We start from the raw sequence: 9,510 nt of genomic DNA on the forward strand, positions 1-9,510 counted from the left end.
AAGGGGAAGGGTAAAAGGAAGGTCTTGTCAGGTCAAGAGAAATGGCACACACCAGAAGCAGACACAACAGTAAGGACACCATTTCTCCCAGTTTTAGCAGGAAAGAAACTACAGATCTCAATACATTAACTTACTCATTTAAGGATACACTGCTTCCGGTTGGGGATTTAGCTCAGTGGTAGAGCGCTTGCCTAGCAAGTGCAAGGCCCTGGGTTCGGTCCCCAGCTCTGAAAAAAATAAAAGGATACACTGCTTCTAGGCTAAAATGAAGTTTCTTGATCCTAGAGCCCACATCCCTTTCCCAGATGCCTCTCCTCCCCCGTTGCACAAGCTCACAAGGATGGCAGACAAATATGATGTAATAAAAACCTATAAATCAAGAGACATTTTATTATTTTTCATTTCCATCTAGTTAAACTTTCAGAGTTGGGTTCAAAAAGAAACAAAGTGGCTTTCTAGAGAAATACTTATTTCCTGAACTGATGTAGCTCAATTAACTTACATGGGAGGTTAAGTTAACCTCAATTAACCCTCTAAAGAAAGAGGTAGAGATACAATGTAGCCCATCATCTGGTGAATAGCTGAGGGAGAAGAGATATTGAGGAGGAGGAAGGGGAGAGATTGAGACCTAGACAGCTGCTTAGTTATAAAAGGTTGTGAATTAAGTTTATAGTCTTCTGCTAGACAGTCCAATTTCTGCCTTTGATCTTCAGGCGTTACGTGCTCTGAGTGTTTCAAATCAAGGCAAATGGCCAACCTAGGATAGATTACTGCTGGCCCCAGTTAAGCAGTATCTAAGTTACTCCCAGCTGCCTCTGGAAGTAGGAATGAAATGAACCAAGCAAATAGGAAAGAAAAAGGCAAGGGAAAATTTAATCTCTTCATTAAGAGTAATGTTCCTAGCTCTCTGCTCCTCCCTGTTCCAGAGACAGCTGCATCTTCTCCTGCAGTGCCAGCCTTGTACCGTGGACAAGATGGTGAAGGTCATTGTGAACGGATTTGGCCGTATTGGGCACCTGGTTACCAGGGCTGCCTTCTGCTCTGCATCTAGCAAAGTGGACATTGTTGCCATCAACGACCCCTTCATTGACTTCAACTACATGGTCTACATGCTCCAGTATGACTCTACCCATGGCAAATTCAATGGCACAGTCAAGGCTGAGAATAGGAAGCTTGCCATCAATGGGAAGCCTATCACCTTCTTCCAGGAGCGAGATCCCGCTAACATCAAATGGGGTGATACTAGTGCCGAGTATGTCCTGAGTCTACTGGCGTCTTCACCACCATGAAGAAAGCTGGGGCTCACTTGAAGGGTGGGGCCAAAGGGGTCATCATCTCCGCCCCTTCTGCCAATGCCCTCATGTTTGTCATGGGTGCTAACTACAAGAAATATGACAACTTGATCAAGATTGTCAGCCATGCATCCTGCACAACCAACTGCTTAGCCCCCCTGGCCAAGGTCATCCATGACAACTTTGGCATCATGAAAGGGCTCATGACCACAGTCCATGCCATCACTGCCACTCAGAAGACTGTGGACGGCCCCTCTGGAAAGCTATGGTGTGATGGCCATGGGGCAGCCCAGAACATCATCTCTGCATCCACTGGTGCTGCCAAGGCTATGGGCAAGCTGAACGGGAAGCTCACTGGCATGACCTTCTGTGCTCCTACCCCCAATGTATACTTTGTTGATCTGACACGCTGCCTGGAGAAACCTGCCAAGTATGATGACATCAAGAAGGTGGTGAATCAGGCTTCAGAGGGCCCACTAAAGGGCATCCTGGGCTACACTGAAGATCAGGCTGTCTCCTCCGACTTCAACAGCAACTCCCACTCTTCCACCTTTGATGCTGGGGTTGGCATTGCTCTCGATGACAACTTCGTAAAGCTCATTTCCTGGTATGAGAATGACCTCATGGCCTACATGGTCTCCAAGGATTAAGAAACCCTGGACCATCCACCCTAGCCCAGCAAGGATACTGAGAGCAGTCCCTCAGTTGCTGAGGAGTCCCCATCCCAACTCAGCCCCCAATACTGAGCATCTCCCTCACAATTCCATCCCAGACCCCCACAATAATAGGAGGGGCCTAAGGAGCCTTCCCTACTCTCTTGAATACCATCATCAAAGTTCTGCTGCATCCCCCCCCCAAAAAAAAGAATAATTCTCCCAATATCTTTCTGGTTCCGGCATCTATTCACAATGTCTGTAGTGTCCTGGGCTAGCCTCACAAATAAATACATAGTTGACTGCATAAACTGCTTAGTTATCCTTGAGTGTAGGGTTTGATTAACCCAGTCTTCCATATTCAAAAATGAAAATTGATCAGATTAGTTAACTGGTCAATTGAGCAATAGATAGACATTTAGAAAAATACCAGGTAGTGGACAAGGGTAAAATATCTGAACAATGTCTCTTAATACCTGGGAAAATGTGCACAGCGCCTTAGTGGATGCTAAAGAAAGAGTAACTCGATCTTCTCATACCTTTGAGCTGATCAGATCAAGTTAGATCTAGTTTCCCCCGAACCCTACTAGTTTCTATCAGACACATCTCATTGTATCAGTAGCATCTGCTTGTGCAAATTAGTTCATCCTTGGTAGATGAATGGTTGGGACCAGTGACACTATTTTATTCTTCTTGGTATTTCTAGGTATTTGTGCACAGTAGATGCCCATGAAAGACACAGAGTATGTGGGTGGGCAGGTGAGCAGCTGGAAGGAGAGAAGTCATCAGTGGCTCTGGCTAAGCAACTCAAACTGGGCAGCAGAATGTCTATTAGCCTGGAGATGAAAAAGGACACGCACTATGCTATAACGGTCTAGCTTCCGGGAGACATCTCAGCGAAACTGGCTGACAATGTGCTTTGGAAATTAAAGGACTACCTGGGTGGAAGAACATTTAGGTTTCAGGGAAGGTAGCTTATACATGAGGGCATCACCTGCTTCTACTTTTGATCATGATGCTAGACAACTGCTTGGGATATGGTGAACCTTTGTCCCAGCAAAGGCTAATGAGAATGGAGATCAGGGAATCTGGCAGTCTTTCCTTTGACAAGTTCATTATTCAAGCTGGAGGGAGTTTTAGATGCTCTCCTCTAAAACTTCATGTTTTCTGCAAGACTCCTCATCTTCCCTTCCCTTCCTTACCTTTTCCTCATCTCTTCTCCTTCCCCTTCCCCTTCTCTCCTCCTGACTACCTCACACTCCCTTTGTGTCTCCCTTCCTGTATTTGCTCAGGCAGCTGTTACCCTCACGTTTAGTGTCCTAGGGGAGCAATGTGACATGATAGAATGTTGCGAACAGTTTGTGTCTTTTGTACTAAAATCCTCAGCTTTACGCCCTCCCCACAAAGAGGGGGTTGGGTTCACCCCCCCAAAATAGCTGACCAACAAAATTGGAAGATACATTGCCCCTGCACTCAAAAAGTTCCTCCAGGATGGGAGAATGTAGAGAAAACAAAGATACGATGGCCATAGGTCCGTGGGTATGAGGGAGACAACCCCTCCGCTCCCCCACCACTAGGGAAAACGGTGACATGGGAAGAGACAGAAACATGAGTGAAGCGTCTCCCTAGCAAAGAAGCAAGAATTCCAACAAATGTAGTAACATTATGAAGGTTCCTGACAGGCACAATATTTCTTTCACATACAAGTATTTTATGCTAAAACACAAATGGCCCAGCTTAAGGCCACCCTGTGTATGACCCTGGTTAGGGCCTTATTCCTTCTCCAGACACTTCCTGGGGACCTCAAACAAGAATGTTAACTGTGTTCACAGTGAAGGTAGCCTACTTTCCCACATTTTTATTGACTGTAAACCTGTCGAGACCCCTGAGGAACCACTCTGTGATCTCATTTATGTTGCCCATCAACCCTTTGAAGATAATAACTTCAAATTATACAAAAATTCTGCATGTAACCATAGTAACAATAATGAAGTAGACTCTTAGAGAAACCATGGCCATGATTTACCTTTCTTTCTTGGTGTCCTTTCACCCTTAACCCAAAATATCTTTAATAAAACCCAAACTCCAGGTTGCAGAAATGGCCCAGTGGATAAAAATTTTGTCTCACAAATACAAGGACCAGACTTCTAGTCCTTAAAAGCCTTGTAAAGCTGCTGTGTAGACATGTTTGTTACCCCAGCACTCCTAAATCCAGATAGAAGGCAGAGATAGGAGAATCCCCAGAAGCTTGCCAGACACCGTGGGCAGGAAATCCTATTTCAAATAGAGAGGAAGGTGAGAACAGAAACCTGAGGCTGCCCCCTGATCTCCACATGTGCACTTTGACATACACATACCTACATGACCCACATAAACGTGCACAGCACATGCCTATATATATATATATATATACATATCATTCACTCACACATGAAAGTATAACATAAAAACAAAACCCCGGCTCTGCTTCAAATTAGTTTGTACTAAAATTGTTTCTGTGTCAAAAACAAGAAACCCAGTCCAACCTAAGCTGAGGTCCCTAAAGTGCAGGAGAACTCCTCAGGTAGCAGCAGAAGACAGAGTAGAATGGAGCTATGCCTCCTACCTCTGACCCCCTTCCTGATAACAAGTAGATTCCTGATCAGTTTAGGGAAATGGGGTGAATCTGCCCCTATCAGGAGAAAGAACACAGCCACAGAGAGGGACTGGATTTGTGGTGTTACCATGTAGACAACTGCACAAGTGTTTTCTGCACTTCGTGAATAGGATTTTAAATATATATATTTTATACCTATAAATCGCTAAAGTCTATACCACACACTTATGAGGCATAGTTTATGCAGTGGACTCACATCACTGTGACACACTTGGTTAGAATGATGAACTAGCTGCCTGGGCATCTGAACTGCAGTGACTGGACCAGACTGAGGATCCATTATGCTCACACCGAGGTTCACTTTTTTTTTGCATGTGTATGTGTGTGTATATGTGTTCACATGTGTGCAGATGTGAGTATGGGTATGAGTGCACATATGTGTGCATGTGGGCGTATGCTCTTTGATTGCTCCAGCTTATATATTGAGGTGAAATCTCTCAACTTGAACTCAGAACTTGGTGGTTTGGCTGATCTGGCTACTCAGGTTGTTCTGGGGATCCTCTGTCTTTGCCACTTCAGCACTATGATTACAGGATGGCGGCCATTTCTGCCCAGCATTTGTGTGGGTGCTCAGGGCCCACACTCAGGTGCTTGTGCTTATATCTTACCCACTAGAGCATTTCTCGAGCCCAGCCAGAATATGTATATTAAAAAATCACTTTAGGCTCTTCCTGGAGGATGCAAGGGTGAGTGGACAGAAAAACAGATAACAAAGAACTACGAAGACTCAACCAGAGTAGACATGTAGGATATTACAATTCTTTGTATTTCATAATTGGTTAGTTAGTATTTTGAGCTCACAGGTCCACTCTAGGAAGGCAGCATGCTTAAGCTTCCTTCTCCTGTTGTAAAGGGCACTGGCTCATTCTGAAGACAGCCACTGGTTTGCAGGAATGATGTAGTTCTCACATCATTTATTCCCACAGGCTTTCCCCGAGATGTTTGTCTAGCCTGGTCTTCAGTTCTGAGTCCATCTAAAACATTACTGAACTGCTTATCACATCCCAGACCTCATCTGAGTCATGGACAGGGGACATTTTCCTGAGACCCTTTCTTTCTAGGCCATAAAAATAGCCTCATAAAAATAAGCCAAGTTATTTCCAGATAGTTGGGGGAGGGGTTGTTAAGAGAAACCAGATATAGCAATACTAGGACTATTGCTGTTTCCTTCTTAGTTTTATGAGTTAAGGTTAGTATCCTAAGCTGGTCTCAAACTCCCAAAGAAGATGACTTTGAACTCCTGATCCCCCAACTTCTAACCCCCCAAGTGTTAGGATTATGGACATGCACTGCTGCACTGGTTTTATGTGATAATAGCATGAACTCAGAGTTTTGTGCGTGCAGGCAAATACTCTGACTGAGCTGAAGCTCTAACCTCGGTTTCTTATCTTCTAATAGCAACCGATTCAGATGTATCGCTGATCAGTAAGGCACTAAGTCTGTCTCTTGGCAGGAGCTGATGGTTAAGGGGCTGAAGCTCTCCATCTGAAGAGCAGAGTGCTTTCTGGCTGCTACTTGGCCATCTCTAGCCACATTGCACTGCCAGGGACATCAGTTCTAGAAGCTTCGGCCAGGTCCAGTCTGAGGAGAATGGGATGAAAGGAGTGCTGTCACTTTATGCCTGACCCCATGGCTACACCCAGGAGATATATGTAAGGAGCCTTGGATAACTAGAACTGGCAGATGATGCCAAGGCTGACGTGTTGCTGGTTTTTTTTTTAAAACAGATTTTGACTTTCTAAAGTTAAAATATAAATTATATCATTCCCCCCTTCCCTTTCCTTCCTTCAACTCTTCTCATGCTCCTCATGTTCACTCCAATGTATGCCTTCTATTTCCTTAATGGCGTGGTCTCTCATATGAAACTGCTCGTCTTATTTCCAACCCTGCTGCTGTGTGGTGCTCCTCCAAGCACAACAGTCATTACCGCCCTACTTAGAACAACCGTGTGATTACCTCCAAGAAACCAGCAGCAAGGGCGTGAGAGGATCACTAGACACCCACGTGAGACTCCAACCACTCCTTCCTGTGCCCCTTCTCAGCAATACATAATTCTGTCCTGCTTGCAAATTGTCCTGAGATATTCAAGAGTACAAAGAGGTTAGAAGGTTAATTGAAGGGGAATTCCACCTGAACAGGTATGGTGAAGTTGGCATTTGCACTGGGGTGGAATCTTTAAGTGATGTAGCTATTCTGGGATCATTCATACTCCTGTAAATAATCCTTCACCTGTGCTCTTATGAGTTATCCTGACAAACTCATTGGCTCACCAATTTAGACTTGAGCAGAATTACTAGCTTAATCTATTGTTGGTGGCTATTTGGGGAGAACAGATGCCTCCCCTAGAGAAGTTAGCACACCTACAAGTGGCTACTAACACCTTCATGTCTGTCTCCTTAGTCATGGTGAACTCCTGGGGGTTGAGAACACTCTTTTATTTCTGTATCTCTACTCTAGGCATTTACAACGAGACCAATTTTCTGTGTGACTAACTTTTCCTGGGGAAATATAACATACCTCAGATAGGAAACGGATGACTGCCAAAGGACAGACACCTTCAAAGTCTACCTTGGTGAATCAGTGAGTTTTATTGAGGTGATGTACAGAAATATGGGTGAGGGGTTAGTGGCAGGAATGTAATTGACTCAAACACAGCTCTATCACCAAGGCCCACCCCAGTGTGGGTGGCAGCTGACAGAAGCTAGGAACCTGGAGGCGCTGTGGGAGAGCATCTTTTTCATGTGTCTCAGCTCATATTTGTTTTTTTCTGGGCATTTTGGTTGCTTCCTGTTACTTTCAGGCTGCTTGGCTGCACCCTGCTTCCTTAGGCATCTGGGCTTGTCTCAAAAGTCTCTTGTGAACTTGGATCCTCTCAGAGTGATTCTCAGCAACCTTTACTCTTTATATACTCCTGGGAAAAGCCAGGGTCTAAAGAAGCTGATCAGTTTCAGGAACTTCCTGAAGCTATTTTGAGTTGTTTTCTTCCTGTCTTAATAGAGTGTCCCTACAGGATGGAGTGTTTTACCTTCCTCTAGAACCATCCTAATGTTGCAATTCTTTATTACAGTTCCTTGTGTTGTGGTGAACCCTCCCCCCAAAACACACACCATAAAACTAGTTTTGTAGTTACTTCATTACTGTAATTTTGCTACTGTTATGAATCATAATATAAATATATAATATGCAGGCTATATGAAATGTGACCCCTGTGAAAGGGTCACTTGACCCCCAAAAGGGTTAAAACTCACAGGTTGAGAACTCTTTCTCTAGAACATCCTGTTGTTTAACCTCCTTGTTAAACATCTGACAAACCAATCAGCCTCCATCTTGAAAGCCATTTTACAGTAACCCATCCTCCACCAGTTGTAGATGTAAAAACAAACTAAACTCATCTTTGTTTATGGTTAAATCTTTGTTTCTCAAAGATTGGCCTATGCTCCACCTGTAACCTAACTAAAAGTGATTCTTATTGCCTGTTCTAGGAAACACCAATGGTGGCTTTGTTTCAAAAAGCTATGACCAGATTGCTTTGTTTTGCAGTCCTGCACATGATGCAGCAGGAGAGGGTGCCTTAGTAGGTGCATGCTGAGGCACTCTGCCCCCTGAGGTACCAGCTATATGACAGGTCTAGTACAAAATGAAGTTTATTTGGGGTGTGAGAAGGGAGTGGAGGCAGAGAAAGACGGAAAGAGAGAGGAGAGAAAGAAGGAAGAGGCTGGTCAGGAACACATGGGAGAGAAAGGGAGGGGAGGGGGAGAGAGAGAGAGAGAGAGAGAGAGAGAGAGAGAGAGAGAGAGAGAGAGAGAGAGAGAGAGAGAACTGTCCGTATATAGCAAACCAGGCCAGTGCATGACTGTTGCCAGGTAACTGCTGGGCAGAGCCTAGGATGAAATGCTAACAGTCAGGACCACCATCCAAACCTGTCTTTGTTTCAGGAGGTTGTTATGACCAACTTGTTATGTATGCGTTCTGCCTTTTTAACCCAGCCTACTTGCCAAATATTACCAAATCCCCTATTTGGAAACCCTGACTCCTGAACTACAAAAGCCATGTCCATTGTTCATCTCTTGAACTCGACCTTAGGGAAAGACAACTCATGTAAATGGAAAAAAAAAAAGGTTGCTTTAACTAATTTGGCCATGATTTGAGTCAGTGATCTTTCTCCTCCCATCTGTGGAGTTAAAATGCTCTATCCTAAAGTATCCTATTGCTTCTCTTCCCCTTTATATTCTTTGTCTGAAGACCTTTCCCTCTCAATTGGAAAGTTTTAACCTCAGAGGAAACTGCTACACAACACAACTGGAGGTTTAATTACTTCCAAAGGCTCTAGCATCTAACGGGCATTTATTGTGCTAGTTTTTCACCACTGTGACAAAGTATCTGACATGGACAATTAAAATGAAGACTGGCTTTGGTTGACTGTGGTTCCAGAGCCTTCTCCTAGGTAGACTGGTCGTATGGTCCATTTCAACACAAAGCATTGCTTCTGCTCAACCACACTGTGTGTGTGCAGACCTACAGCGCTGTTTTTGTGCAGATATCTAACATATTTGTGTTTAGGTTAACTGTTATCTCAAGATCCCGAAAACTTATTAAAAAGTTAAAGTTTATACAGTAGTAAAGTCATAGTAAGCTAAGGCTAACTCATTGCCAAAGAGCTATTTCAAACTAATTGAGCGTGGCCTAACTGTTCGATGTCTATGGCGGATAGCAGAGGACGAGGTCCTTCAAGCTCAGTCACCCCTCACTCATTGACTCAAGAGCACTTTCACTCCAGGAAATTTCCTGCATGATAAATTTCCTACATTCCTCCACAGCTATACTTTCAATTTTCCCTTTTTACTATATTTTATGGTTTTCTGTGGTCACATATGTTTACCATACACAATTATTTTTCCACTGTGTTTCA

The 9,510-nt window shown here is 44.0% G+C and overlaps 1 pseudogene; it reads left to right on the forward strand.

Moving 5' to 3' along the window:
• The first annotated feature begins 974 nt into the window (after nucleotides 1–974).
• On the forward strand, nucleotides 975–1,942 carry LOC116910891 (annotated as a pseudogene).
• Nucleotides 1,943–9,510: the final 7,568 nt, after the last annotated feature.

Source organism: Rattus rattus, chromosome 10, assembly GCF_011064425.1.
Source record: "Rattus rattus isolate New Zealand chromosome 10, Rrattus_CSIRO_v1, whole genome shotgun sequence".
Classification (NCBI taxonomy): domain Eukaryota; kingdom Metazoa; phylum Chordata; class Mammalia; order Rodentia; family Muridae; genus Rattus; species Rattus rattus.